This window comes from Myotis davidii, unplaced genomic scaffold, assembly GCF_000327345.1.
Source record: "Myotis davidii unplaced genomic scaffold, ASM32734v1 scaffold2055, whole genome shotgun sequence".
NCBI lineage: Eukaryota > Metazoa > Chordata > Mammalia > Chiroptera > Vespertilionidae > Myotis > Myotis davidii.
The window spans coordinates 217,923-225,708 of NW_006286389.1; the positions used below are offsets into that span (position 1 = coordinate 217,923).

The 7,786-nt window shown below is 47.3% G+C and overlaps 2 pseudogenes; one reads left to right on the forward strand and one right to left on the reverse strand.

Moving 5' to 3' along the window:
• Positions 1–756: 756 nt before the first annotated feature.
• LOC102758068 lies at positions 757–2,009 on the reverse strand (annotated as a pseudogene).
• Positions 2,010–6,390: 4,381 nt separating this feature from the next.
• LOC102756928 lies at positions 6,391–7,349 on the forward strand (annotated as a pseudogene).
• The last annotated feature ends 437 nt before the right edge of the window (positions 7,350–7,786 follow it).

A 7,786-nucleotide genomic window follows, 5' to 3' on the forward strand; every position in this document is an offset into this window, starting at 1 on the left:
AGAATATAGTGGTGCAGCATCACACCATGGGCCCCACAGGAGGGGCGGGAGACAACACTTTCCCTGGGAGCAGCAGCTCTAATCCCAGGGGATGGTTCCTGGCAGAAGGCTGGGCAGCCAGGAGCCCCCTCATCCAGCCCCAAACTCGGCCCCTGCTGTAGCTCGGTTCCCATTTCTGTGCCTCCCCGTCTCCAAGCTCGTTATAAAGAGCCCCAGGAGCTAAGACTGTGGAGAGGAGCATGTCCCTTGGGGCATGTGGCCCATGTCTGGGAGAAGAAATACATACCATTGAACCCCCAGCACTTGGGAGGGGGAAGGAACACCATGGGAGAGGGAGAGGGAGAGGGAGAGGGAGAGGCAGGCACCTCAAGAGGAGCCAGCACTGAAGGAGGCACTGCTTCCAGGTGTTCTTAAAAAAAGAAGAAAATCATACAACCTAAAGGGAGTGGAGGGGAGAGGGTGGGGAGTTACCCTATTTATATCCAACATTGTAAACACACATCTATATTACATGTGCTTCAGTCTGGTGTTTGCATGTCTGTAAGTTGGTCTGAGGGCTGGATCTCAGGAGCCTCGCCCAGCTACCCACCCTGGGAACGGACCTGGAGCAGGGATGGTCCCCAATCCTGGCGGGAACCTGGCAGGGCCTGGGCCTCAGCATCCACTCTGGCTCCAGAGGCTTGTGTGTGTGCGCATGTGCATGTGTACATATATGTACATGGGGAACCGGTGTGCAGGTATGTACAAGGAGTAGGGTCACATCACAGAAGCGGGAAGGCAGGACTGCTTGAGGCAAGGCCTGCCTGGGGTGGCTGGCAGACAGGTGGGTTCCCGCAGGCCTCCGGGCGCTGTGATGGTGTTGCTCTGAGGGCACAGCTTCTTGGCACCCAGCGTCCGCAGCCAGCGCTCCTCGAAGTGCCCATGACAGCCCTGGGTGCACGTCAGGAGCATCCATGTGAGTCCATGCAGAGGAGGCGTTTGTAGCGGCCCCACTGATAGCTGCTGTTCAAGCTCCCTCACCCGAGCCTCAGGGCTTCAAACGTGGTCACAGCTGAATCTTCGGTTATTTCTCGATGTCGCCATTCTTGCAAGTCTTCTGCATGGCTCCCGCTTGCTGCTCTCCTGGTTGCTGGTAGAAGGGATCTCATCGCTGGCCCCACTCAGAGAACTCGGGTGTGATGCGTGTGCTGGGAGGGCCGCCATTTAGAATGGCGCCGCTCTCCTCGGCTCCACCAGGCTCCTCGCCCGTGCGGCTTCCACCCTCCAGAATGTCATCCCCATCCACATCCAAGCCGGCACCAAGGTCAGGACTCCCTCGGCCACTGCACACGGTGAAGCCAGAGCGGCGGAAACACCCCCCAGGCGAGTGGCGGCCCATACCCGTTTCTGCCCGCGGCCCTCATGCTCCTCAGAGCGGTTGCTGTTCTCCTGCTCGACATCCCCGGCATCCTCCTCCGCCATGCCGGAGCCTTTCCCTTCAGAAAGGCGAGGCTCCACCTGCCCCCGCATCTCCTGCTCTGATGCTGCAGGGGCGGCTGCAAAGGGCCACCTGCTCTCACCTTGCTTCCTACCTTTCATTTCCCCATCCGAGCGTTCAGTGGGTCTGCGATGGGCTCACACTCGCAGGAAGGCCTGGTGTCTGTGAGGGGTGCAGTCCTCAGTGGAGATGGTGTGATGCTGTGGACACTCTCCTTCCTCCTGATGGAAGCAGCAGCAGGAGGCGCTGGGGAGCGCCCGGCGCCATGGCGTCCCTCAGCAGGGCATCCTGCAGGGTCCCTGTGCTTTCTTCTTTATTTCTCTAGTCTAGGACTTCCATTCAGCCCGATTTCAAGCTGTTCTGAGTGATGGTTGTTCTGTATTTTGTTGTAATCTTGATGTGGTTGGGGAGGCGGCGAGTGCCAGCAGCTTACCTACACGCCATCTTCACAGCCACACTTTCTTAGTGAAGGAAGCAAGGTGTTCTGGCACAATTTCCTTACCTTGTAGTTCAACAGCACTTCAAATAGCATTGCTCCAGATGAGGTAAATAGGTAATCAGAGGTTGAGCTCATACATAGAGTCAGCGTGAATGTGACAGCTGCCAGTGAGACTGATATAGGCATGTAACACTGGCAATTTATTTAAAACATATGTGTACTGCTATCATTAGTGATATGATTTTCCAAATTTGTGGTCAAGTTCTTGGTAAAGTTCTGAATATATGAAGCACAATTTTCTCTTAATTCACATTTCTGGACACTTCAGTGCATATGCAGGATTCAGTTTGAGGTTTGGATCACCAACAGCAGATTTTTACCTCCTAAATGAATGTCCAGAGGAACATCAAAAAATCATGCAACATCAAAAAAAAAAAAATCATGCAACAATCAGGGCGATTCTTCAAGGTGGAAGGACCCTGCATACTGCAAACCTCTAGCATCCATAGTCCCTATTAACTCAATGTCAGTGGTGGTTCCCAACCACTGGCAAACAGAGATGCCCTCATACATTTCCTCAGTGCCCTAGAGAAGCAGTGCCATCAGTCTAATCCAAATTCCAAACTTCACAGGTGGCCCTAGGAGGGAAGTGGCTTCCCCAAGATCATAGGTGAATCCTCGGGGACACTAGGACCAGAGCTGAGGTGCTGTTATAACACAGGTAATGGGGAGGGCAGGGACAGTTGTGTAGGTTGTGCACTGCAGAAGCTACAGCTGCAACGCTCACTGTTTCCTAGAGGTGTGCTTACAGTTGGGTTGGGCTGACAAGACACACACAGAAATCATTAAATAACAAATGAAGAGATTTTTTTATTGTCTTACATGCCAAGGGTGCTATGGTTCAAGCTCTGGTATGTTGATTTATATTATTTTCACCCTTGGTTGGTTTTACTGGCTACTAGTAATAATGCACTAGAGAGTAGATTGTGGATATTCAGCAAACTGTTCTGTAATAAAACCTGTTGTTCCAAACCTGCTCACTTTCTGCATATTCCCACTTCCCGGCCAGACGCCAGATTCCCATGCCTTCGCCCAGCCACTTCCTCTACTGCATCACCCTTTCCTTTGCTTTTACCCAAATGCTGCAACTGATCCAGGGCACAGTGCAGATGTCATCTTTTCTCTGTAGTTTCGAGACCTTTCTTTGGCATTCACCTGTCAGAGGCAGAATTCACTGTTCCCTTATGCCAGTGCCACCAGCACTTTTTACAGAGCCTACTAGAGCATTAATGAAAAGCAGGAGAGGAAATGGTTATGTGCTTTAAGTCAGAGGGAGCAGAGTTCAAAATCTGGATCTCATCAATAACTGACGCTGGGTTCTAACCCTTCTAAGCTTTAGTTTCCTCTCCTTTACAATGGGCGTAGTAACAGTCCTCCCTGAGCTGGCGCTGAGGTTGAAGGTATAGACGGACAGGACAGACATCTGCCTGGCTTTGCCCCAAAGGCGATCGAACTGATGGTCCCCTCTCAGTGAGAGCACTCTGGAGAGCCAGTCCATGCTTATGCTTTATCCTGGGAAAAGGACCAAATGTTCACCAGTGAGTAGTGCTCATTTGTTTAAACCTTAATTAATGGTTAAATTACAAAATGCATCTGTTATTTCTTTTCCTGTTTCTAAATGCTTTCTTCTTTTTTGTTTATAATGAGTTATCCCTGCCCAATTCATCAGTTGAGGTGGGAATACCAATTTATGTGAGATGGTGGAAAGGCAGCGGTAAGCATTACTGCCACGTGTGCATTTTTTTAAAAAAAATATATTTTATTGATTTACTTTTTACAGAGAGGAAGGGAGAGAGATAGAGAGTTAGAAACATTGATCAGCTGCCTCCTGCACATCTCCCACTGGGGATGTGCCCGCAACCAAGGCACATGCCCTTGACCGGAACCGAACCTGGGACCCTTCAGTCCGCAGGCCGACACTCTATCCACTGAGCCAAACCGGTTTCGACCCACGTGTGCGTTTTATCAGTGGTTGGGGAGCCCTGAAACCTCATGCCCACAGGGTGTGGTATGTTATGCTGTAGCATAAAGGCATTAACACCCAGGACCTGGTAAGGGTGGGATTGTCTGGACCAGAAAAGCGGACCTGGCGTTTATGGAGTGGGCATTCCAGGCACACCAGGTAGCCATCAGGCTGGACCAAAGCTGCCATTCACCCTCAGAAGCACCACAGCAAGGATCAGCCGGCTTCCAGCCTGACCAGGGGCGGCATTGAAGAGTTGAGCCTGAACTGCACACTGCCCATTCCCTGGGTGAGGTTTAGTACGGGCTGCCTTCTGGCTTTTGATAAATTTTCCAAATATGCTTCCGAAATTAAATTCAGTAGCAAGGTCCACACAGAGTCTGTATAAGTGAGTGACTGTCAGCTTCCCGGTGTCCCCTCAATGACCACGTCCCTCAGGCTCCTCTGCACACTCTCATGCTCACGTTGCCTTCCCATGGTGCTTTGTCTTATTGTCCCCTCATCTGACGCGAGTAGGATGGCAGCATGTTACATCCTCTTCATTTACCCCACTATCCAGTTCCATCTTTCCCGTTAAAATTGCTCATTTGTACCATATCTGGCTTCAAACTCAAATCTTTGTATCTCTGTATGTTCTTTTCTGATCTTTTAAAATAGTTACACCTAATTTTTAAATTAAAAAAAATTAATTGATTTCAGAGAAGAACAAAGAGGGAGATAGAAACATCAATGATGAGAGAGTATCATTGATCGGCTGCCCCTTGCATGCCCTCTATGGGGGATCGAACCCACAACCCGGGCATGTGTCCTGACCAGGAATTGAGCCAGTGACCTCCTGGTTCATAGGTGGATGCTCAACCACTGAGCCACTCTGGCCAGGCTACACTTAATTTTTTATTTATATGAAATGAGTGTGTACCTATTCTCTATTTCATTTTGTTTTTCCATTTATCCTATCTCCCACATGCTCATTATATATTGATCATAATCTACATAATTGTCATTTGTAACATTTACAGTTTTCTATCTTGTTAAAAAATTAGAGTTTTCTTAGTTTATTGCTTTTTTTGTCCTTAGGATTTATTTACTTTTTGTCCTCTCTTATAAATGGCACTAATAGAAATATCTTTGTATCTTCTATTTTCTTGGGAGTATATTTCCCAAACATAATATTGTGACAGTAGCTCTTGAACATTTGCAAGTTAGTTATCCAACCAATTTGCATCTACTGAGTAATATATAAGTATACCTGTTTCCTCGTAGGCGCACTTTTAATTTGTATAATCAACTTAGTAAAGATATAATAATGCCTTAAACCCATTTTGGGTTGCATTTTTTTCTCTGCTAGGATGACTGTGAATTCTTCAACCTGATAATTTACTTTCTGCATTTCTTTGAGTATAAACTATATTTGGTCCAGAATGAGTACCTGCTCTTGTTCGACACAACAATTAGACATAGAAATGGAGATGACGTTAATGACAATATCAAGCATTATACAAAATTAATCATTCAATTTAAAAATTAGGAAAGATAAGGAGCTGTTTTATACTCCCCAAATGGAAGACTTTCCCACACACAAAAAAAACCCCACAAAACAGAAGGTATAGTCATCTTTACAATGGAAGGAATTGATGGGCAGACAGGATTTCAAGACTCTCAAAGATTAGCAACGCCAGTCTGCATGCCAGAATAAATGCCGAAGAGAACCACTGTCCCTCTTGTCTTAGATCCTAAAATTCCAGGTGCCTATAGGGACAAGGTAAAGAACATAAACAGTTTTGGGGCCAGAAAGTAATAATATAGTTGGAGGTGACAATGGGGAGAATAGGCAAGTGACGGCCATCTGTGGCATTGAACTCTTATTAAGGATAACATTCTTTGGGCCAAACATACCTCTGGGCCAGGTTTGGTCATTGACCACCAGGCTGTGCCCTTTGCTTAAGACTTCTTTAGAGACTGCTCCCAAATGCCAGCGGGGCCTTGCACAGATGACCAACATTAGGGAAAGTGTCAAGGTGTGGGAAACAGTTCAGTTAACTTTACTACTACTATGAAAAAGGGTGGCAAGCCTGGCCAGTGGGCTCAATGGTTAGAGCACTGACTTCATATCAAAGTTCCCAGTCAAGGCAAGTGCGGAAAGCAACCAATCAATTTCTCTCTCTCTCTCTCTCTCTCTCTCTCTCTCTCTCTCTCTCTCTCCTTTCTACTCTCTCTAAAAATCAATGGAAAAAATATCCTCGGATGAGGATTAATTTAAAAAAAGGGGTGAGGAGAACCTCAAAACCAGTGAATAGTATTTTGCCTCAATGACAATAGAACAAGGTCGGGATTTTGGCTAATTGAAGAATGCACACCCTGCCTTGGCCGGTGTTGCTCAATGGTTGGACCATCGGCCCTCCTGGCATGGTGGTTTCCATTCCTGGTCAAAAGTACATACTTGGGAGTAGTCTCTTGGGAAAGATGGCGGCTGTATCAATGTGTCAGCCACCGGTGGGAGGTTTCTCGTTTGATATCTGCCGCAGAAATGCCGTCTTGGTAGCCGATTTTGCAAAGAAAGGGTACAAGCTTCCCACGGCTCAGAAAACAGGCACGACCATCGCGGGGGTGGTCTACAGGGATGGCATAGTACTTGGAGCAGATACAAGGGCAACTGAAGGGATGGTTGTTGCTGACAAGAACTGTTGAAAGATACACTGCATATCTCGTAACATTTATTGTTGTGGTGCTGGGACAGCTGCAGACACAGATATGACAACCCAGCTCATTTCTTCCAACTTGGAGCTCCACTCCCTCTCCACTGGCTGCCTCCCCAGAGTTGTGACAGCCAATCGGATGCTGAAGCAGATGCTTTTCAGGTATCAAGGTTACATTGGTGCAGCCCTAGTTTTGGGGGGCGTAGACGTTACTGGACCTCACCTCTATAGCATCTATCCTCATGGATCAACTGATAAGTTGCCTTATGTCACCATGGGTTCTGGCTCCTTGGCAGCAATGGCTGTGTTTGAAGCTAAGTTTAGGCCAGATATGGAGGAGGAGGAAGCCAAGAAGCTGGTGAGCGAGGCCATTGCAGCTGGCATCTTCAATGACTTGGGATCTGGAAGAAACATTGACCTCTGTGTCATCAGCAAGAGCAAACTGGACTTTCTCCCCCCGTACTCAGTACCCAACAAGAAGGGGACCAGGTTTGGACGGTACAGTTGTGAGAGAGGGACCACTGCAGTCCTCACTGAAAAAGTCACTCCCCTGGAAGTCGAGGTGCTGGAAGAAATAGTTCAGACGATGGACACTTCCTGAACAGTGTCAGTGGATGGCTGGTTACTGCTCTAGATGGGGGGCAACAGAGACCCCCCCTGTAAGACATTCATTTCAGTTTGCTGATTGAGACCCAATAAAAAATGGAAACCAAATTGAGGGAAAAAAAGAGTACATACTTGGGTTGCAGGTTCAATGCCTATCTTTCCTCCTTTCTACTCTCTCTGAAAAGCAATGGAGAAAATATCCTCTAGTGAGGATTAACAACAAATATAAACAATTAAGAAAAAAGAATGTGCAGCCTCCATCTTTTGTTTGCTTTTAAGTTTTTATTATGAACATTTAAAAATGTAAAATAGAGAGTATAGTATAGTGAAGGCCTGCAGCTCATCGCTCAGCTCATCAGTCCCAGAGAGTTTGGAGATTCTTGACCATGCTTGCAGCTGGCGAGTATGGCAGGCACTGTTTCAACCCACCTGAGAATTATGTGCCAGAATGTGGGCCAGCACTGCCAGATTTTTTTAAAAATTTTATTTTCTTGGTTAAAGTATTACAAATAGTAGTACATATGTCTCCTTTTTTTTTCCCCTTA